The sequence below is a fragment of the Coenobita brevimanus genome, chromosome 52, assembly GCF_032717465.1.
Source record: "Coenobita brevimanus isolate Jiangsu-jjx chromosome 52, ASM3271746v2, whole genome shotgun sequence".
Lineage (NCBI taxonomy): Eukaryota > Metazoa > Arthropoda > Malacostraca > Decapoda > Coenobitidae > Coenobita > Coenobita brevimanus.
Window position 1 is genome coordinate 8,239,977 of NC_137005.1, and position 23,979 is coordinate 8,263,955.

The following is a 23,979-nucleotide window of genomic DNA, read 5'->3' on the forward strand; positions in this document are numbered from 1 at the left end:
GTTCCCCTTCCGTTTAAATCTGTGTCATTTTTCCCTCCAAGATCGAGCAACTCAACCTCCTTTATCCCCCTTTCCCCAGCCCAGTCATACCTCATCATACTCCTCACCCCTGCCCTTAGCTCTTCACCAACCCTCACCTTCCTCGCCACCCCTTCTCTCCCTCTCCAACCCTCCCCCTCCGTCTTATCCCCAACCTCTTTTGTTTACCCTGCTCGCAAATTACCTTTCCTCCGGCGACTCCCTTCTGAATCTATTAACTCTGTCCCTTGGTTTACTGGCTTGGGTTTTTTCTATCTCTCTTAAATTGGACAAGTTTCCTCTACCCCTCACTCTTCCTCCCCTTCCTCTCCTCCCCAGGCCTCCATCCCTTGCCTTTCTCACTACATTTGCCTTCCATCTTTCTTCTCTCCAAACCCTTCTCCTTACTCCATACCCACAGTACCTCACTTCTCCCCAAACCTGCCTAAGCACATCCCCAACCCTCCTTCTGTTCTCCAGGCTTGTCTTCCCTCTCCCTCTTTCCCAAGCCATCCTCAACCTCTTCTGTTTCCCCCCCTCTCACAAATTACCTTCCTCCTGGCCACCCCTTCCTCTGTCAGTTAGCTATCCCCTCTCTCCTCTTCCCTTCCTCCCCAAGACTGTTTTCCCTTTCCTTCCTCCTCAGATTTACTTCTCATTTTTCTTCCTCCCATAAGATTTTTTTTTTATGTATTTTCCTTCTCCAAACTTTGATCATTCCAACCCACGTGTTTATTCCCAAGCCACACTTCTTCTCCAAGCCTGCCTCCTTCCCTCTCCTCCCCAACCCTGCCCCTCTCCTTCCCAACCCTCCCCCTCTCCTCCCCAACCCTCCCCCTCTCCTTCCCAAGCCAGTCTCAGTCTCCCTTTGTTTACCCTTCTCGCAAATTATCTTCTTCCTGCTGACTCTACACTGAATGTATTAACTTTATCCCTCGGCGTACTGGCTTGATTGTTCTCTGGCCCTCTTAAATTGACTAAGTTCTAAAAGGGTAATTGTGTGTGTGTGTGTGTGTGTGTGTGTGTGTGTGTGTGTGTGTGTGTGTGTGTGTGTGTGTGTGTGTGATTATCTGTTTTTGTGTATGGTTGTGCCTCTGTTTGTTTGTCTGTCTCTTTGTATGTCAGCCTATTTGTCTGTCTGTCTGTCCTTGTATGTTTGCCCATCTATGTGTCTGTGTCTTTCTGTCTGTCTACCCCATATCTCTCTCTCTTTCTCTCTCTCTCTCTCTCTCTCTCTCTCTCTAATATCGGCAGCAATACGTCTCAGGAGGCCGCGTACAGACGGGATAAAGAAAACACGATTCAATTTCTCAGCCTCGAGTTACGGGCAGCGCGACATAGTGCTCGACTTAGATACGGCCCACGCTGAGAGTTAGCTTTAAAACTGGCTGAGAGAGGGAGAGAGAGAGAGAGAGAGAGAATATTATTTTCAAGTACAGAATTTAAAGGGAGTGTGTGTGTGTGTGTGTGTGTGTGTGTGTGTGTGTGTGTGAGAGAGAGAGAGAGAGAGAGAGAGAGAGAGAGAGAGAGAGAGAGAGAATGAAATCAGTGACATCCTTGAGAGCGCTGTTCCCCAGAGACCAACCCCCTTTACCCTCCGTCCCTCCCCCCCAGGTGTCCCCCTCTTTCTCCCCCATCCCTCCCATGAGCCCGCTTCCATTCTCTCTCTCTCTCTCTCTCTCTCTCTCCCCTGAGGCAGTGGTGGGTGGTGTTAGTGGTAGATATCTTTTGTATTACATCTGCGATTCAGCTCTTTTACTCCCTTCCTCTTATTTAATGGCGCTTCTCCTCCACCTGCCCTTCTCCCCCCTCCACCTGCTCTTCTCCCCCCTCCACCTGCTCTTCTCCCTCCTCCACCTGCTTTATCTCCCTCCTCCACCTGCTCTTCTCCCCCCTCCACCTGCTCTTCTCCCCCCTCCACCTGCTTTATCTCCCTCCTCCACCTGCTCTTTTCCCCCCAGTTACAAAATGACCTTAATACTTTAGCAAGCTGGGCAGAAAAATGGCAAATGAAATTCAACACAGAAAAATGTAAAGTACTTCATATTGGAAGTAACAATGTCCATGCAAATTACAAAATGAACAATATTCAGTTATCAAGTACAGACAGTGAAAAGGATCTTGGTGTGATAATATCAAATGACCTAAAACCAAGCAAGCAGTGTACCGATGCGGTAAAAATTGCAAACAAGCTAGTGGGTTTTATTGGAAGAACTTTCGAGTTTAAATCGGAAAAAGTCATACTTGTCTTGTACAACTCGCTAGTGCGCCCCCATCTTGAGTATTGTGTGCAATTCTGGTCTCCGTACTACAGAAAGGACATTGAAAAATTAGAGAAAATTCAGCGAAGAATCACAAAAATGGTACCACGACTTAGAAACAAACCATATGAGGAACGCCTTGAAGAACTTAAATTATTTAGCCTAACGAAGCGCAGGTTAAGAGGGGACCTTATTGAAGTTTTCAAAATCATGAAGGGATATGACAACTTAGACATGAATAAATATTTTGATATAGACCGGTCGAGTCAAACCAGAAGTAATGGCTGCAAAATCATGGGAAAACGATTCCAATCCCACGAAGCAAAATACTTCTTCTTTAACAGAGTTGTAAATATCTGGAACAGATTACCCTCAGATACCGTGAACAGTATCTCAATTGAGACATTCAAAAACAAATTAGACAAGTATTTGCATGAAAATCCTCAGCTGACTCTTTTTCTGTCCGAATAACTTGCTTTTATAGCTACGGTACATGTAAGTTCATGCCCCCTTAGTCTACAAGACATCCCGTAAACAATGTACCCGTACATAGTGTTGCGTCACGATATTATACATTTCCAATTTATTCGGTGCAAACAAAGCAATATAAGCACAGATTAGGATCTGCACAGATAACCCTGAGTTAACGGTCACTTCTCTTACTTTCGACCTGTGATGGGCTGTGGATCACTGAGGGTCCCTGTTAGTCAAGTGACCACCATCGGGATTTTTTTAATGTACCAGGGGTCACTGCTTCAGGATGAAACTTGTGTACTGTCCCACATGGGAGAGTTCCTTGTCTCAGTGGAGTGAACGGAGCTATTGCCTGATTGACTGCTGCCTACCTAAAAAGCGCCAGGGAAGGTTGCCGCACCACCCCTAAACATCCACTCTGTGCATTGCACATCCACACTGTGCACTGTGCAGTCCCCTTTTATCTGAGACACCCGTCCTATATACTTTTCAGTCTCCCCAGCGCAAAGAAAGCAATATAAGCACAGATTAGGAGCTGCACAGATAACCCTGAGTTAACGGTCACTACTCTTACTTTCGACCTGTGATGGGCTGTGGATCACTGAGGGTCCCTGTTAGTCAAGTGACCACCATCGGGATTTTTTTAATGTACCAGGAGTCACTGCTTCAGGATGAAACTTGTGTACTTGTCCCACACGGGAGAGTTCCTTGTCTCAGTGGAGCAAACGGAGCTAGGGCCTGATTGACTGCTGCCTACCTTAAAAGCGCCAGGCAAGGCTGCTGCACCACCCCTAAACATCCACACTGTGCAGTGTGTAGCTTCCACGTTATGTCCACAGACTTCCCATTAACTCAATGTAACTGGTTTATAATGTCATGCCGTAACTATTATTTTATTTGTTTACTTTCTCTTTCAGGTTACTCAATCGGGTAGCTTATAGATAAAGTATTATAGAATGTGACTTTTCCTTTCCAATGTTTCCTATAAAATTTCCATGTCAGTTTTTCCATGCTGCATGGTGGTTTTTCTCACTTTTTCCTGGAGGGTTTGGTGGTGGGGGGAGTCTTCTTGCTTTCCTATCCTTATCCTTCAACATGTAGAGTTAGATCTTGTAGTCATAGTTTTCTCTAACAAGCAGCCTCGAAAGGACCATAAGGTCTGTTGCTGTTTGCTTTCCTGTGTAATCCTGTGTAATCTGCTTTATCTCCCTCCTCCACCTGCTCTTCTCCCCCCTCCAACTGCTCTTCTACCCCCTTCACCTGCTTTTCTCCCCCCTCCACTTGCTCTTCTCCTCCCTCCACCTGCTTTATCTCCCTCCTCCACCTGCTCTTCTCCCCCCTCCACCTGCTCTTCTACCCCCTCCACCTGCTCTTTTCCCCCCTCCACCTGCTCTTCTCCCCCCTCCACCTGCTCTTCTCCCCCCTCCACCTGCTCTTGTACCCCCTCCACCTGCTCTTCTCCCTCCTCCACCTGCTCTTCTCCCTCCTCCACCTGCCCTTCTCCCTCCTCCACCTGCTCATCTTTCTCCTCCACCTGCGCTTCTCCCTCCTCCACCTGCTTTTCTCCCTCCTCCACCTGCTCATCTTTCTCCTCCACCTGCTCTTCTCCCTCCTCCACCTGCTCTTCTCCCCCCTCCACCTGCTCATCTTTCTCCTCCACCTGCTCTTCTTCCTCCTCCACCCGCTTTTCTTCCCCTTCCACCTGCTCTTCTCCCTCCTCCACCTGCTTTCTCCCCCCTCCACCTGCTCATCTTTCTCCTCCACCTGCTCTTCTTCCTCCTCCACCCGCTTTTCTTCCCCTTCCACCTGCTCTTCTCCCTCCTCCACTTGCTTTTCTCCCTCCTCCTAAAGAATTTTACAACTACATTAGAAAGAAAACTGTTATGACTACATCAATAGGTCCTCTAGAAACGAGCAGTGGCAAACACACAGAAAATGAGGTCGAAATGGCAAACATTCTTAACGATTACTTTGCGTCTGTTTTTACAGTTGAAAACACCACCACAAACCTATTGCTACCCACAAACCAAGCAAATAGCACAGTCCTTAGTAACCATGCTATCCATAATAACGATATCCTTTCAGCTATAAATAGTACGAACATAAACAAAACCCCTGGCCCCGATAAAATATCACAAAGAATTCTCAGAGAAGCAGAAAATGAGTTACTGCTGCCACTCTGTCTTATTCAATAAATCGTTAAGTACTGGGAAAGTTTCATGCGAATGGAGACTAGCAAATGTAACACCTATTTTCAAAAAAGGAAATGAGACGCACCCAGGAAATTACAGACCAATCAGCTTAACATCAATAGTGTGCAAGTTAATGGAAATATCATAAGAGATAAAATAGTTAATTATCTAGAAGAAAATAATATAATTAAAGACTCGCAGCATGGATTCAGACATCTTCGTTCATGCTTAACTAACTTACTGGACTTCTTCCATGATGTTTACAAATCATACGATGACTCAAGAGCAGTAGATATAACTTACCTCGACTTTCAGAAAGCATTTGACACTGTCCCTCACAAGCGTCTCATGAGCAAAATAGAAGCACATGGAATAAAAGGAAATACGCAGAAATGGTTACAAGACTGGCTTTCAGACCGAAAACAGCGAGTTGTGATAAACGGAAAGGTATCCAAATGGCGTAATGTGATCAGCGGCGTTCCCCAAGGCTCAGTACTTGGACCGATACTTTTTATTATCTGTATAAATGATATTGATGAGGGTCTAAATTGTAAAGTATCCAAATTTGCAGATGGTACTAAAATAACCAGTAAAGTAACTTCAAAATCACAGTGGCAGGAGTTACAAAATGACCTTAATACTTTAGCAAGCTGCGCAGAAAAATGGCAAATGAAATTCAACACAGAAAAATTTAAAGTACTTCATATTGGAAGTAACAACGTCCATGTGAACTACAAAATGAACAATATTCAGTTATCAAGTACAGACAATGAAAAGGATCTTGGTGTGATAATATCAAATGACCTAAAACCAAGTAAGCAGTGCACCGAGGCAGTTTAAGTTGCAAACAAGCTGGTGGGTTTTATTGGAAGAACTTTCGAGTTTAAATCGGAAAAAGTTATACATGCCTTGTACAACTCACTAGTGCGCCCCCATCTTGAGTATTGTGTGCAATTCTGGTCTCCGTACTACAGAAAGGACATTGAAAAATTAGAGAAAATTCAGCGAAGAATCACAAAAATGGTACCACGACTTAGAAAAAACCATATAAGGAACGCCTTGAAGAACTTAAATTATTTAGCTTAACGAAGCACAGGTTAAGAGGGGACCTTATTGAAGTTTTCAAAATCATGAAGGGATGTGACAACTTAGACATGAATAAATATTTTGTTGTAGACCGGTCGAGTCAAACCAGAAGTAATGGCTGCAAAATTGTGGGAAAGCGTTTCCAATCCCATGAAGCAAAATACTTCTTCTTTAACAGAGTTGTAAGTATTTGGAACAGATTACCCTCAGATACCGTGAACAGTATCTGAATTGAGACATTCAAAAACAAAATAGACAAGTATTTGCACGAGAATCCTCAGCTGACTCTTTTTCTGTCCGAATGACTTTCTTTTATAGCTGCGTGTAAGTTCATTCCCCTTTTGTCTACAAGACACCCTTTAAACAACGTACCCGTATATAGTGTCGCATCACGTCATTATACATTTTTCAATTTGTTCGATGCAAATAAAGTAATATAAGCACAGATTAGGATCTGCACAGATAACCCTGAGTTAACGGTCACTACTATTACTTTCGACCTGTGATGGACTGTGGATCACTGAGGGTCCCTGTTAGTCAAGTGACCACCATCGGGATTTTTTAAATGTACCAGGGGCCACTGCTTCAGGATGAAACTTGTGTACTTGTCCCACATGGGAGAGTTCCTTGTCTCAGTGGAGTGAACGGAGCTAGGACCTGATTGACTGCTGCCTACCTAAAAAGCGCCAGGCAAGGCTGCTGCACCACCCCTAAACATCCACTCTGTGCATTGCACATCTACACGGTGCACTGTGTAGCCCCCTTTTATCTAAGACACCCATCGTATATATTTCAATCTCCCCAATGCAAAGAAAGCAATATAAGCACAGATTAGGATCTGCACAGATAACCCTGAGTTAATGGTCACTACTCTCACTTTCGGTCTGTGATGGGCTGTGGAACACTGAGGGTCCCTGTTAGTCAAGTGACCACCATCGGGATTTTTTTAATGTACCAGGGGTCACTGCTTCAGGAGGAAACTTGTGTACTTGTCCCACATGGGAAAGTTCCTTGTCTCAGTGGATTGAACGGAGCTATTGCCTGATTGACTGCTGCCTACCTCAAAAGCGCCAGGCAAGGCTGCCGCACCACCCCTAAACATCCACACTGTGCAGTGTGTAGTTTTCACGTTGTCCACAGACTTCCCATAAACTCAATGTACCGATTTATAATGTCATGCCGTAACTATTAGTTGATTTGATTACTTTCCCTTTCAGGTTACTCAGTCGGGTAGCTTAGACAAAGTATTATAGAATGTGACTTTTCCTTTCCAGTTTTTCCTATGAAATTTCCATGTCAGTTTTTCCATGCTGCGTGGTGTTTTTTTCTCACTTTTTCCTGGAGGGTTTGGTGGTGGGGGGAGCCTTCTTGCTTTACTATCCTTATCCTTCAGCATGTAGAGTTAGATCTTGTAGTCATAGTTTTCTCTGTAACAAGCAGCCTGGAAAGGACCATAAGGTCTGTTGCTGTTTGCTTTCGTATGTAAAAAATCCTCCACCTGCTCTTCTCCCCCCTCCACCTGCTCTTCTCCCCCTTCCACCTGCTCTTCTTTCTCCTCCCCCTCCTCTTCTCTATGTTTTACTTCACGTTCCTCCTCTTCCTCCTTTTCATGTTTCTTCTCCTCTTGCTTTTCCTGTTGCACCTCTTCCTCTTTTTTTTTTTTTTTTTTGCCTTTCCTCCTCCTCCTCCTCCTCCTCCTCTTCCTCCTCCTCCTCCTCCTCCTCCTGCTGTTTTCCATGCTCTTCCTCCTCGTCTTCCTCATTCTCCATCTCTTATGCTCCCACTGCTCCTCTTACCACTTATACCCTTACTTCTTATTTTGCACTTTTTCTGTACCTCTTGAAAGCAGCTGATGGAGAAAGTAAAGAAAGTGAAATATCTTTAAAAATGTCCTTTGTTCTGAACCATTATCTGTTATATCAGAATTCTCTCTCTCTCTCTCTCTCTCTCTCTCTCTCTCTCTCTCTCTCTTTCTCCGTCAAAGCTGTCAAATCCATTATTGCTCCCATCACCTCAACCCTCATTCACCCCTCATTCATTTTTCCTCCCCCCCTTCTCTCTCTCTCTCTCTCTCTCTCTCTCACATTCTTCCTTCCAGCGTCTGCGTCCTTCCTGGTGATGCGGAAAGCAATTAAATTCAAAGCGTGTTTATTGTAGAAAAAAAAAACTTGCCATTTTTTCAGTGTTTTTTCCACTCCAGAGAAACAAATATATAATAATCTGTTTACTATTTTCTGTGCTGGAATGTAATATTTTGAGATGCCAACCTCCTCTCAAAGAAAGCTGATCTTTTTACTGTCATCTGTAGTAGTAGTAATAGTAGTAGTAGTAGTAGTAGTAGTAGTAGTAGTAATAATAATAATAATAATAATAATAATAATAATTGTAGCAGTAGTAGCAGTAGTTTCTTTTCTCCCTTAATATCACTCACCCTTTTTTTCGTTCTCCCTTTTTTCTCTTTTCTCCCTCAGTATCAATCACCCTTTCTTCACTCTTTTCGTCTTCACTCTTTTCTTCCTTAATATCACTCACCCTTTTCTTCATTCTCCCTTTCCAACTTCTCCCCCTTAACGTCACTCACCTTTTTATTTATTCTCCCTTACTTTTCTCTACTCCATACGTACCACGTTGTGCATCACTCTCCCTTTCCCTCATTCACCCTTTTTTTTCCCAGTTTTTCTCCCTGCCTTCTCTTTTCCCGCCAAATATCTTCAGTCTGCTCCCCCTCTCACCCTTCCTCTCACCCTGATTTCCTATGTAATTTATTTTTTCATGTCAAATTACTCAACTTTCCTTCATCATCTCCTCATCCTATCTCGCCTTGTTGTCATCGTCTTGTTCTTGCTTCCTCCTCCTCCTCCTCCTCCTCCTCCTCCTCCTCTTCTTCTTCTCCTTCTTCAATACCAAAATCGTCCTTCTTTTGACACCATCTCACCCCTGGCTTGTCTCATACCCTGTCATTACCTATTTTCCTACCAAATCCTGGAGCCTTCCTCTTCCTCCTCACCCCAACTCACCCCTGTCCTCAGCGTCTTGTCCTCGCTATTTTCAGGTCCATTCTCTTTTCATACCAAATCTCCAGCTTTCTTTCCTTCCCTTCTTCCTTCCTTCCTTCCTTCCTTCCTTCCTTCCTGGCTTCCTTCCTTCCTTCCTCACCCCAGTTCTTATCATTATACCCAACTTATTTTAAACGTTCCTACCAAATTCCCTTTGCTTTTCTCTCCTTTCCTCTCCTTTCATTTCCTTACTTCTTCTCTTGTCCCTCCTCCTTCTCTTCTCTCCATTTCCTCCTCTCTGTCTGTCTGTCTGTCTGTCTGTCTGTCTCTCTCTCTCTCTCTCTCTCTCTCTCTCTCTCTCTCTCTCTCCACATCGTCTCTCCCCTCGTCTCACCCTCTCTCCTTTTCTAATCAGCGTCCTGTGTTTTCAGTCAAGCCGTCTCATTCCCTTCCTTTATATTCTCTCTCTCTCTCTCTCTCTCTCTCCATCTTTTTTGTTACTTCTACCATCTCATTTCCTTCGGTTTTCTCTCCTCACCTTACATCGCCCTTCCTCTCTCTCTCATTTCCTTCTCTCTCTCTCTTTTCTTTCTTCTTCATCTTTTCCTCCCTTCTCCTCTCCCCCCCTCCCTCTCTTTCTCCTTTTCTCTCCTCTCCCTCCTCTCTCCTTCCCTTCGTCTTCCTCTGTCGCATTTCTTCCACATTCCCTCTTCCTCTTCTCTTCCTTTCCTCCTCCTTCCCTAACCTCTTCCTTCTTCCTCCCTTCCTTTTAATCAACCATCCTATATTTTTCCTTCCCTTCTTTCATTTAATTTCTTGTTCTCTCTCTCTCTCTCTCTCTCTCTCTCTCTCTCCTATTTCATTATTCCCTGCTTCGTCCCCTTCGTCTTCGTTTATTCCTTCATTACTTCTCTCTCTCTCTCTCTCTCACCACCCCTTCCTTCCTCAGTACCTTTCCTCTTCCACTTCTTTCCCTTTTCATTTTATTGTCGTCATCAGAGTTCCATATCTCAGTCATTTTCTCCCTCCCTCATCCACCCCTCCCTCACCTCACCTCATCCACATCCATCCATCAACCCATCCCTCCATCCCTTCCTCCATCCATCCATCCATCCTTCCATTCATTCTCTCATTCATTCATTCATTCATCCATCCATCCATCCATCCATCCATCCATCTCTCTGTATCCATCTGAGTTCCATATGTCATTCCTCCCACTCCTTCATCCACACCCTTATCACCTCTCATCCACCCTTCTCCTCATCCACATCCACTCCTCGCTACGGTAATGAGGTGTGGGTGTGTACGTGCATCCAGTGTTCAGGTAGTAACATCCACACGGCCCGGGACAACGGTGTAATATCGGAGGCGGCAGCTGGTGACAAGAGCACTGTTTTTCATCCCACCCGCGTCGCAGACAGAGAAGGAAGGCGGCAGGAGGAGGTGGAAAGAAAGGGGGAAGGAAAAAGGGGGAATATGGTTTGGAGAGAGGGAGGGACGGACGGTAAGAAAGGAAGTAGGGAGGGAAGGATTGAAGGAAATGGAGAAGGAAAAAGGGAGGAATATGGGTCTGAGGGAGAGGGAGGGAGGGAGGGAAGGGAATGGAGACGAAGAAATGGAGGTATATGGATAGGAGAGAGAGAGAGAGAGAGAGAGAGAGAGAGAGAGAGAGAGAGAGAGAGAGAGAGATGGAAGGGGGCGGGGAGGAGAGGGGGATGGACGGAAGATATCGACAGGGGAGAGGAGGAGGAAGAGAGGAGGGAAGAAGTAAGAGAGATGAAAAAAATGGAGGGGAGGGACTGAGACAAGAGGGAAGTGGGAGGAATGTAGAAGGCAGGATGGGAAGGATGGTGTACAAGTGAGAAAGGGAGGGAGGGAAGGAAGGATATGGAAGGAAAGGAGAGAAGGAAGAGGTAGGGGTTAAGGAAAGGACATGTAGGGAATAGGTAAGGAGGGAAAGGTAGGTGGAGACAGAGAGGAGGAGGGGGAGGAAGTAGAGGAAGAGAGAAGATGAGGAAGGGGGAGGAAACAGGAAGGTAGGAAACGATGTAGGAGACGCGAGAGGATGAGAGGGCTGGAGTGTGGGAAGGAGGTAGAAAGATGAGGGGGAAAGAAGAGTAGAAGAGAGAGAGAGAGAGAGAGAGAGAGAGAGAGAGAGAGAGAGAGAGAGAGAGAGAGAGAGAGACGCCCGTGATCGTAAACAGGAACAAACACTTTATTTTTCTTCTTCGCAGTAATTAAAAATAACTCTTAGCGGAGACAGTATTTTGAGAGGCCATCTTATTTTTTTCTTTTATTTTTTATTTAAGATGAAGGCGATGGGTATATAATTTTCGTTTTGAAGGATGAATTTATTATTATTATTATTATTATTATTATTATTATTATTTTTATTATTCTTGTTATTACTGTTATTATTATTATTATTATTATTATTATTATTATTATGATTATTATGATTATTGTTATTACTGTTATTATTATTATTATTATTATTATTATTGTTATTATTATTATTATTATTATTATTATTATTATTATTATTATTATTGTGAGAGCTAATGATTCGTTTTTATTTCCCGGGAATTAAGGTTTGTTTTTTAAGGGACGGGCTCTGTACTGTGTGCACAGAAGAGGATACATAAAACACGTGAGATTAGTTCCAGCCGTGAGATTAGTTCCGGGCGTGAGATTGGTTCCGGTCCTTCATGCAAGCAGTTCGGGTCTTCGCCTCACCTGTCGTTCCTTCGCCTCACCTGTCGTTCCTTCGCCTCACCTGTCGTTCCTTCGCCTCTACTGGCACTGCAATAACCCAACAGATTTATCGCTCTTCATAACGCCCTTTTTGGCAGGCATATCCTCGGGTGTTGGATGACGAGGACGAGGACGAGGTCGGCGTCACGGCTTGAGGAATTGTAATAAGCGGATGGAAAACATGAAAAAAAAACATAGAGGTGTGCTTGAAATTTTGGTTTTGTGTGTGTGTGTGTGTGTGTGTGTGTGTGTGTGAGAGAGAGAGAGAGAGAGAGAGAGAGAGAGAGAGAGAGAGGAGAGAGAGAGAGTCCTTAGTGATGATATTTTGAGGAATTTTATTAAGCAGAACAGGAAGAAGAGGATGAAGGAAATTATGGGTTTATTTTATTTATTTATTTATTTATTTATTTTTATTTATTTATTTTTTTTTTTGAGAGAGAGAGAGAGAGAGAGAGAGAGAGAGAGAGAGAGAGAGAGAGAGAGAGAGAGAAATAATCCTTGGTGATGAAAATTCGTGAAACTTTACTATGCAGAACAAGGGAGACTCCGTGTGTGTGTGTGTGTGTGTGTGTGTGTGTGTGTGTGTGTGTGTGTGTGTGTGTGTGTGTGTGTGTGTGTGTGTGTGTCGCCGGCATAAACACCCACCCGAAGGTCATGGAAAAGTTTAAACAGAACTTCCATAATGATGAAAATTACGCCATGTTTTAATTTCCACAGGGCTTTGAGAGGAATTATTATATTTTATTTGGGGAGGCGAAAATAATCAGAAATATTGTTTACTGGGAAGATACATCCTGTTTTGCCCGACTTGGACCGTTTTTAGGAAGAGTGTAGACCAGTATACAGAGAAATGAATATCCTCCTAAGGTTTTGCGAATATATAGCGGAAAACACGACCCGGCGATCTTCTCACCTACCTTTCAGACTCCTGGTCATCCTCCTTTCGGGACTTTGGCGAAAGCTTTGCCATTGCACTTGACATCTCAAAGGCTTTCGATCGAGTCTGGCATAATTCTTTAATTTCCAAACTGCCCTCTTACGGTTTCTATCCTTCTATCTGTGCCTTCATCTCTAGCTTCCTTTCTGGTCGTTCTATAGCCGCTGTTGTAGACGGCCATCGTTCTTCTCCTAGATCTATTAACAGTGGTGTTTCTCAGGGCTCTGTCCTATCACCAACTCTCTTCCTTTTATTCATCAATGACCTTCTAAGCTGTACATCTAACCCTATCCACTCATACGCTGATGACTCCACCCTTCACCTTTCCATTCGATTCCCGCAACGTCCATCTCAGCAGTTACTTCAGCAAACAAGGGATGAGACTATGGCACACCTAATGTCTGACTTGGCTCATATCTCTAACTGGGGTAAAAATAATCTTGTTGTTTTTAATGCATCAAAGACTCAGTTTTTGTACCTATCAACCCGACAAAATCTTCCACAGGTATACCCACTAATGTTTGATAATATTCAGCTTAATCCTGCATCATCCTTGAACATGCTTGGGGTTTCATTTACTCGGGACTTGTCTTGGAAAGATCATATTACATCTCTTGTAAAATCTGCTTCCAAGAGATTGGGTGTGCTAAGCCGACTCCGTTCCTTCTTTACCCCTGCACAATTGTTGACTCTATACAGGGGTTTTATCCGCCCATGTGTAGAGTACAGCTATCATGTGTGGGGAGGCTCCCCACATACAGCTCTTCTCAATAGGGTGGAGTCAAAGGCTTTTCGCCTCATTTACTCTCCTCCTCTTACTGACTCCCTTCAACCTTTGTCTCTTCGCCGCACTGTTGCATCTTTATCTTTTTTCTATCGCTACTTCAATGGTCACTGCTCCTCTGAACTGTCTGCATGCATTCCTCCACCCCTACGACGGGCGCGTAGCACCCGTCTAGCAGCAAACTGTCATCCCTTTTCTGTCCAACTCTCTAATGCAAGAGTTAACCGTTACTTCCAGTCCTTTATTTATGCAACAGGTCAACTCTGGAACTGTCTCCCTCTGTCTGTATTTCCTACTTCCTATGATCTCCAGTTTTTCAAACGCAGTGTGTCCAGGCATCTGGATATGATCGGATCTTGAATTTGGCTCTCTCTTATATTTTGTTTTTCTCTTGGAAGGAATAGTTTTGCAGGCTCGTTGCCTTTGGTTCCTTCTTCCTCTCATAAAAAAAAAAAAAATCTAAGACACGCACAAGGAGATATAGGATTTTCTTTGTGGTTCGCCAGTTTTAAGATTTTTTTCAGATAGAATGGGGAAGATAATTGTGTCGGATTATACATGAAAGGCCGAGAATTCCTTTTAACTCCTGCATTTTAAAGCCAGACGGAAGGGAAACTGAGGCGTTCTAGTTGCCTTATTTCAAGTGTGTAAAAAATCTAATCAGCATTTTTTTCCATCAGTACCGTAATGATATGAATACTGACAATAGTTGATTTGGACACAGTGACCAAGATGAAATTTGAGTCACATGGTAAACAATAAATATAAAATGAATCAAGATAAACAAGGATAGGGATGTATAAAAAAAAACGCAGTAAAACAAAACAGATGTAGTGAATTGTTTAAAGAAGAGTCTATTAACCCCACAGACGTCCCAGTCAGTCCATCCCCGGCCCTCACCACCACCGCAGCTCGTAAAAGTTTCGTAAATTAGTCTCTCGATCGCGGAACTTTGTGGGAATTTTGCGTGTGTATTTTGCGTGCACGAAGAAGGGCAGGGGAAGGAGGCTGCCTGGGTGAGTAACTGAAGACGAGGTTGGGGCGTTGGTTTACCGTCTTGATCTTTTCCTCCTCCTCCTTCTTCTTCTTCTTCCTCTTCCTCTTCTTCCTCCTCCTCTTCCTCCAGGTCTTCTTTTTCCTTCCTCTTCCCTCCACCTCGTTCTTCTCCCCTTCTCCTCCTCCTCTTCTTCCTCGTCCTTTTACTGATCTTTATATTTCTGTTTCCTCCTCCTTCTTTTGGTCCTCCTCCTCTTCTTCTTCTTCTTCTTCTTCTTCTCTCTCTCTCTCTCTCTCTCTCTCTCTACTCTTCACTTCTCATTTCGTCTCCATACCTTTTTTTTTTCTTTTCCTTTTTTTTCCAGTTTCTTCCCCTCCTTATCTTCCTCTTCTTCCAGTTTTTCTTTCCCTTCCTCCTGGCTCCTCTTTCTCCTCCTCTTGTCAATTTCTTTCTTCATATCCTCTTGTTTTTACTTTCTGCTCTCCTGTCTTCTCCCACCTCTTGTGTCTCTTCCCGTCTCCCCTCTCTCTCTTCTTTCTCATCATCTTCCTCTTGCACAATGAGTCCTTTCTCTTCCTCCTTTTTTTTTTTTTCTCTTCTTGTTCCTCCTCCTCCTCTTCTTCTTTTCTTCCCCTTTCAGCTGTTCCTTTTCCTCGCCGTCTGCCTTTCCATCCTTGTTACCTCTTCTTTTACACCTGCTCCTTTTCCCTCCCTTTCTTCCTTCCTCCCTCCCTCCCTCCCTCCCTCCTCCTCCTCCTCCTCCTCCTCCTCGTAACGGGATCCTCGGGAAGCCACACAAGTCCCGACCAAGGGATCACTAACTCCTCCAGCCTGTCGGTCTTAGGCTGCTCACCCCTTCGCTACGAGGACGATTTTTGCTTCTAGGGTCCAAGTTGGGCCGAAACTGTTGCATTATTGTTGATTTTGTTGGATCCTCAAGCTCATCTGGACTTGAACCCCCCAGTACAGTTAGTTTTTCCTTCTCTCTCTCTCTCTCTCTCTCTCTCTCTCTCTCTCTCTCTCACACACACACACACACACACACACACACACACACACACACACACACACATCTCCACCACACAAGGATTTAATAAGAGTTTTACACCACCGACAGAATTTAATGCTTCGACCTCCAGAAATATTACACAGCTTCTCAAAACGTGAATAGAGACGTGAGGCGCCTTAATGATGAGTTCCCTTGTAAGTATGGCCTTGAAGTGGGGGTAGGGGTGCGGGAAGGGGAGGAGAGAGAGTGTGGGGGTGGGGAGTGGTAAGAGGGAGGACATAGAGTGGGGGTGGAGAGGGGAGTGAGGTGTGGGTTGGGAGGAGGGGAGAAAAGGTGAGGGTAGTTTGGGAGGGGAAAGATTGTGGGGGTGGGGAGGGGAGTGAGGTTTGGGATAGGTGGAGGGAGAGAGAGTGAAGATAAAGGAGGGGGTAAGGGAATGAAGGTGGGTCAGGGGATGAAGGGACAGTGTGTGGGGGTTGGGTGGAGAGGGTTTGAGTGACGGGAGAGAAGAGAGGATGGGGATAAGGGAGTAAAGATGGGGGTTAAGGAGGGGATAGAGGGAGCAGATGGAGGAGGGGTAAGGGAGAGGGGATACGTGAGTAGGGGGGATGGGGGAGGGGAGAAGAGAGAGGGTGAGGGGGAGGCGAAACTTCAAAGCGGGTGTGGATTCCTGGCGTCAGCGGGACAGGGAGGAGGAGGAGGTGACACTAGGATAGTATTTTCAGTCACCAGACGATTTTATTCAGCCTACATTAGATTTTTGGAACTGGAGGGGTTAGATGCAGCCTTCACCAACCCCTTCACTGCCTGAGGTCATTCCTGAACTGAAGTCAAGTGGCAATAAGAGTGACATCCATTCCTGATGTGGTTGATGGTGACGTCCCTTGTGAGAGTGACGTTGAGGGAGGGGGGACAGGAGGATGGGGTGATGGGAGGGGCACATCAAAGGAGGTGGGAACCCCTTACGTCAGCAGGGCATATCCAGAACTGAGTTGGAGAGGGGGAGAGGAGAAGGGGGGGTCTTAGAGAGGCAGTGGGAAAAACTAGCATTTGGAGTACGTGTTGTAGTGACTATTATATGACAGTGTAGGGCAGTGAAGATGCTCTCATAAACATTTTCTCCTGTAGTGTTATTAAAAAGCTTACAGAATATGAACGGATATGTGAGAAGCCTTATTTGTACATCTATTTGGTTATTTATCTATCTACAGCATCTATAACATATGTCCTTGAGCGAATTACGTTGCCTAAACTGTGTATATTTTAAAGGCACGACTCAAACCCTCTTCAGATATAGGTGCAGAGGATCCAAGTTGGGCCGAAAGTGTTATATCCTTACAATAAACACAATTCCAGTATGTGTTTATAATTCTACTTGTGGCATTGTGAATTTTAACATTTTCTTGTACTTTTCTACGCTGTATTCATTTTATATGCTTAGTATCCTCGTTAATATCCTAATCCTAATTCCTCCTTAAGAGAGAGAGAGAGAGAGAGAGAGAGAGAGAGAGAGAGAGAGAGAGAGAGAGAGAGGGTAAGTGAGTGAGTGAGTGGGTGGGTGAGTGGGACAGTGACGGGCAGAAACACAGAGAGACAGCCAGACAGCCAGAGGCAGATAAATAACGTCATCCTTCCCAGAGGGTTAATATGACAGGTCCTTTCTAAGCCGTCTGACTGTCTTTATTGTCCCTTCCGTCCTACCAAGCAGCGACTCACTCCAGACAGATTCAGATACTTTTGTTTTTGGGATCTCAAGGAAGTTGGAGATAAGACGCAGCTTCCGTCAACAGCATAAAAGTTTGATATTGACTCCCTGTCCCTTCCTTCCCTCTGCCTTGTGTTTTTGTGTGTTAGGTGAGGAGCGGAGAATGTGGTTTGTGTTTCATTAAAGAGTCATGTGGATAGATGGATAGATAGATGGATGGATAGACAGATAGATTGATGGATGGATAGATTGGTTGATTCTTCCTCTCCCTCCCTCCCTCCCTTCCCTCTGCCTTATGTTTTTGTGTGTTAGATGAGGAGCGGAGAATATAGTTTGTGTTTCATTATAGAGCCATATGGATAGATAAGGATAGATGAGCACAGGTAGATAGGTAGGTAAGTAGGTAGACAGATGGGTAGGTAGGTAGGTAGATAGACATATATACAGAAGGCTAGAGAGGATGAGCATATCTTTATTTATATGTGTGTGTGTGTGTGTGTGTGTGTGTGTGTGTGTGTGTGTGTGTGTGTGTGTGTGTGTGAAGGGAGCAACAAGAGAACCGAGCCTAAACCCGCCCAATTAGGCGAAATTTACATAGGTATCGAGGCAAGCAAAGTACGACACACGACACTGCCACACCACCACCACTCCCTCTCTCACCGCACACACACTGCCACAACGCCACCACACTCTCTCTCACCTCACACACACTGCCACACCACCACCAGTCCCTCTCTCACCGCACACACACTGCCACAACGCCACCACACTCTCTCTCACCTCACACACACTGCCACAACGCCACCACCACTCTCACCTCACACACACTGCCACAGCACCACCACCACTCTCACCTCACACACTGCCACAGCGTGGCACCACCACCACTCTCACCTCACACACACTGCCACAACACCACCACCACTCTCACCTCACACACACTGCCACAACACCACCACTCCCTCTCTCACCTCACACACACTGCCACAACGCCACCACTCTCACCTCACACACACTGCCACAGCACCACCACTCCCTCTCTCACCATACACACTTACTTCCTGGTCAGGCCTGAATATACTCCTAAGCTTGTTATTTTGGCCTTTCTCTGTCGGAAATATAAAGTTTAATCTTTTGCACATGCTGGAGGTGGTATTAGGGTCATTCAAGTTTAGGTTCAAGCTGGAAGTAATATTTAAGACAGATTTTTAACCCTTAGACGACAGGGTGCCATTTCTCTGCTGGATAATATTTTCCGTCGTTAACAGGGAGGAAAAAGTTAAAATTTCTCACGTTCTGAAAGGGTTAGTGTTGAAGGAAATTAATTTAGTTTTAGATTTGTGTTTCCCTGCTGATTGCCTTTACTTGAATGCTTACTGTAGTGGTGTCTACTTCTTCCCTCTGCTTTCCTGCCAAACTACCTACTTATTTACGAGGGGGCGAAAGGGTATCATTTGGGTCTGTCTGTCTGTTTATATGTCAGTGCGTCTCTCTCTCTCTCTCTCTCTCTCTCTCTCTCTCTCTCTCTCTCCCCATTCTTTCTACTAACCCACTTCACTGCACAAGGTGTCTCTGCTTTCAACACCCTCTCTTTCCCTTCCTCTGTTTCCCCCATCTCTTCCTTCTGTTGACTCTGCCCTTCTTTTTCTTTCTCCTCCTTCCACCCCCTTCCCCTCTTCTCTTATATCATCTCCGTTTTCCTTCTCCTTTCTCTGCTCTCCCTTTCTGCTCTCTTTTCTACCTTCACTTTCTCTTCTCTTTCTCTTGTATCCACTCTCTTTTTTTTTCTACTTCGTCAGTCTTCTCTTTTTCACTTCCTTCCTCTCATTCTCTCCTCATTCTGTTCCTTCCTTCCAAATCCTCCTTTTCCCTCCTTCACTCCTCTGTCTCCTCCCTTCCTTCTCAGTCTCTTTCCATGTCTTTCCCTTCTTCATCTTCTCTTAATCCCCTCCTTCCTTCCTTCCTTTTCTCCCTCCATATTCCCTGCCAGCCTTCCTTTCACTCTTTTTTCCTCTATGTCTTTCTGCCTCTTCTTCCTTTGCTAATATCCTTCCTAAGTTCCTTTACTCGTTACCTTTTTATTAGTCTCCTCCTTCCTTCTTACATCTTCCACACAACCTCTCCCTCGCATCCTTACTCATTCCTCCTTTACCTTCGTTTCTTCTTTTTTGTACCCCTTCCTTCTTTCCCAGTTCCCCCCGCCATGACCCCCTTCCATTCCTTCCCTCGTTCCTTCCCTCTTTTTCCTTCGTCCACTCTCCATCCTTCCTCTCAGTCGTCCCTCTTTCCCTTCTTCCTCCTTTGACTTCCTGGTTAATTTCTCCCAGCCCCCTTCCTTTTTCTTCCTTTTCCATTTTAGTACCCATCTTCCTTCCCCCCAATCCTTTCCTCTCTTTCCCCACCTCCCTCACACTACCACCCACCCCAGTCCGATATTTTCCATCTTCCTTCTCATCCTTTCTTTTTGTCTATCCTTCTCTCTCCTTCTCACCATTTCATCTCATTCCTTCATTCCTTCCCTCTCAATTCCCCTCCCACGCTTCCTACCATCCTCTCCATTTCCCCTTCTTTCCCACTTCCCTCTCATTATCACTCACCCCAGCCAGCCCAACCCGTAATACCTCCCTTGCCCATTTCCCCTCCTCTCATCCTTTCTTCCCCTCTGACTTCCTCTCTCCTTCCCTCTATATCACCTCTTTTCTCCCTCCCTCCCTTCCAGCCTACCCACCTACCTACCTATCACACACACACACACACACACACACACACACGCAAAACCTATATTTACGCTGATTTTGGAGAGTTGACAAGTTAATTTTCCCATTTTTTTTGTATCCCTGGAATTTCACGCTGGTATTTGCATGTCATTAAGCCTTTATTAACCCGGCCATCGGCTTTACTGGCTTTATTGAAATGCTGTTGTTTTATTCGTGGCTTAGCTTGAGTGAATGCACCTTTAGTGTTTCTGGTGCGATGGTGTGGTTGGTTTTATTATTTTTATTATTATTATTATTATTATTATTATTATTATTATTATTATTATTATTTTGATTGTTATTGTTATTATGATTATGAATATTATTATTGTTATTATTTTTATTATTATTATTATTATCCCCCCTGTGGCGGGGGGGACACAACCTGGCCGCATTATGGGGTGGTACTACTACTCTGCGGCCAGGTTGTGTTAGGAAGAATACTGCCACCGTATTCCCTGCGTGTCGTAAAAGGCGACTAAAAGGGGCGGGGTGAGGGGACTAGGGACCCCCTCCTCTGTTTTGTAGTTCCTAAAAAGAGACAGGCCAGAGAAAGGGATGGGGGATGGAGTTATCCCCGTACCCTGAAGATTGGGTCTATGAATGTGCGTGGATGTAGTACGATTGAGGCTAAAAGAGAGGAGATTGGGAGAATGTTTGTGAGAAGAAAGTTGGATGTGTTAGCTTTGAGTGAAACGAAGATGAAAGGGAAGGGGGAATCTATGTTTGGAAGTGTGAATGGAAGATTGTCAGGTGTTGATAGAGGAAGGGCAAGAGAAGGTGTGGCTTTGTTAGTGAGTCCGGAAGTTCAGCAATGTGTGATTGAATGGAAGGAGGTGTCATCGAGACTGATGTGGGTGAAAGCGAAATTTGAACGTGAGTTGTGGGTGTTTGTGAGTGCATATGGGCCTGGTAGTGAAAGGGATGAACAAGAGAGGGAGTCTTTCTGGAATGATGTTGATGAGTGTCTGCAGAGTTTTGAAGCGAATGTGAATATGGTAATGATGGGAGATCTGAATGCTAGAGTGGGAAATGTAGCAGTTGAAGGCGTGGTTGGTATGCATGGTGTGCCTGGAAGAAATGAAAATGGGGAACGAATGATAGCGATGTGTGTTGAGCGAGAGATGGTGATTGGGAATACGCTGTTTGAGAAGAAAGATATTTATAAGTATACATGGGTGAGACAGGAGGGTGGAAGGGTTGTTGATAGAGCCTTGATGGACTATGTGGTTGTGTCTAGGAATGTAATAGGAAGATTGTTGGATGTGAGAGTTCTGAGAGGGGAGGGTGGAGGTATGTCTGACCACTACCTGGTGGAGGGAAAGTTAAGAGTAGGTAAGAGATGGATGAGAGCTAGGAGGGTTAGGTGTGGCAGGGAGGTTTTGAAAGTGAGTGAGTTGGATAAAAGAGAGAAAAAGATAGAGTATCAGGAAAAATTGAGAGATGAGTGGAACGCAGTGAAAGATCGGGAAAATGGCAGCGTGGAGGAGGAATGGCAGTTGTTTAAGAGTGCTGTGGTGGGGCATGCAGAAGAGGTGTGTGGTGTGAGACGTGTGGGTGGTGGTGTAAGAAAAGGAAGTGAATGGTGGTGCGAGGAAGTAAGTATGGCTGTGGCAGAGAAGAGACGTGCATATGAAGTGTGGCTGCAGAGGAAGGATGAGATGTCATATGAAAGGTATAAGGAGAAGAGGAATAGAGCGAGAAGGGCTGTGCGTGATGCTAAAGTGGCAGCAGATGAGAGGTGGGGTAGGCGGCTGACAGAGAATTTTCAGCAGAATAAGAAAATGTTTTGGAAGGAGGTGAAAAGGGTGCGACAGGGAGAGTCTGGGAAGGAAGAACGAGTAAAAGCAGAGGATGGAAGGATGTTAATTGAGATGGATGCAGTAAGGAAGAGATGGGCAGAGTATTTTGAAAGATTGTTAAATGTAGAGGAGGAAAGGGTGGCTGAGATTGTGGCGGATGGAAGGGTGCAAGGAATAAATGTGTTGGGAGAGTTGAATGATTCTTTGATGACGAAGGAGGAAGTGGAGAAGGCAGTAAAGGAGATGAAAACAGGGAAAGCTGCAGGTATGGATGGGTGTGCTGTGGAATGCCTGAAGGGTGGTGGAGTGATTATTGTTGACTGGTTAGTAAGATTGTTGAATGTGTGCTTTGAGAAAGGTATGGTGCCAATTGACTGGGCAAGTGCTTGTGTGGTCCCGTTGTATAAAGGCAAGGGTGATAAGTATGAATGTACTAGCTTTAGGGGTATAAGTCTGTTGTGTGTGGTAGGTAAGGTGTATGGTAGAGTGTTAATTATGAGAGTTAGAGAGGGTACAGAGGGAGTGATTAGTGATGAGCAGTGTGGCTTTAGGAGAGGGAGGGGATGCGTTGATCAGGTGTTTGCTGTGAGACAAGTGTGTGAAAAGTATTTAGCGAAAGGCAAGGATGTGTTTTGGGCATTTATGGATTTAGAGAAAGCGTATGATAGAATTGATAGGGAGGCTTTGTGGACTGTTTTAAGATTGTATGGACTTGATGGTAGGTTACTAAAAGGGGTGAAAAGTTTTTATGTAAATAGTAGAGCGTGTGTAAGAGTGGGAAATGCTGTGAGTGATTGGTTTCCCGTGAGAGTGGGGCTGCGACAGGGATGTGTGATGTCGCCTTGGTTGTTTAATATTTACATGGATGGTGTTGTAAGGGAGGTGAATGCAAGAGTTTTAGGTGGTCTGAGTCTGGTAAATGTTGATGGAGGAGAGTGGAATCTGAAGCAGCTGCTGTTTGCAGATGATACTGCACTGGTGACTGATTCAGAGGAGAGATTGAGACAGTTGGTAGAGGAGTTTGGAAGGGTGTGTGAAAGGAGGAAATTGAAAGTAAATGAGAATAAGAGTAAAGTGATGAAGTGTACGAGGTTGATAGATGGTAGGGGGATGAATATAGTTTTGAATGGTGAGTTGCTTGAGGAGGTAGATTGTTTTAAATATCTAGGGTCACATGTTGCTGTGGATGGAAGAATAGATGCAGAAGTGAAGTTTAGAATAAATGAAGTAGGAAAGGTGCTGGGAGGAATGAAAAAAGTGTTTAAATGTCGTTCGCTTAGAATGGATGTAAAGAGAAGGCTGTATGAGGGTGTTGTGGTACCGACTGCATTATATGGGTCTGAAACATGGAATATGGGTGTAGCAGAGAGGAAAAGTTTGAATGTAATGGAGATGAGATGTCTGAGGAGTATGTGTGGAGTGACGCGTATGGATCGGGTCCGAAATGATGAAGTGCGAAGGAGAACTGGAGTTGTTCGGGAGATGGCTGGTAGAGTTGAGCAGAGGGTGTTGCAATGGTTTGGGCATATGGAGAGAATGGATAATGAGCGATTGGTGAAAAAGATAACTAGATCTGATGTGAGAGGTGTAAGGCTGAGAGGAAGACCACGAATAGGATGGATGGACAGTGTGAAGAGAGCGCTGGATGCGAGAGGGATGTCTGTTGAGCAAGGAAGAGTGGCTGTGCGTGACAGAAATAAATGGAGAGAAATTGTGAATGAATAAGTGATGACGCAGCCCTGAGGGGATATTCTCCCGCATTTGGTCTGAGCAGCTAGTCAGGTCAGGTGCGGGTAAGGGGATGGGTCTGTTATGATGTGGCAGGGGTAAACCAGTTCTGCTGTCGGGCCCTGCTGCGGATGTCACTGATTGCATTGCCCAGTTGACCCTTGTGCGGTGTGGTGCGGTGAGGATCTGTCCGTTCTCCCCTTTGGGGCTAAGATGCGAATGAATGTGTTTGAATGGATGAGTAAATGGAGAGTGAGTCGTCCTGTCTCGGCTACCTCCCTTTCCTTGGGGGAAGCAGCCTAGGTATATAGATAGATAGATTATTATTATATTATGATTATGATTATGATTATTATTATTATTATTATTATTATTATTATTGTTGTTGTTGTTGTTGTTGTTGTTGTCGCTACTACTACTGCTACTACTACAGTTGCAACGAGTACTACTACTACTACTACTACTACAGTTGCAGCGAGT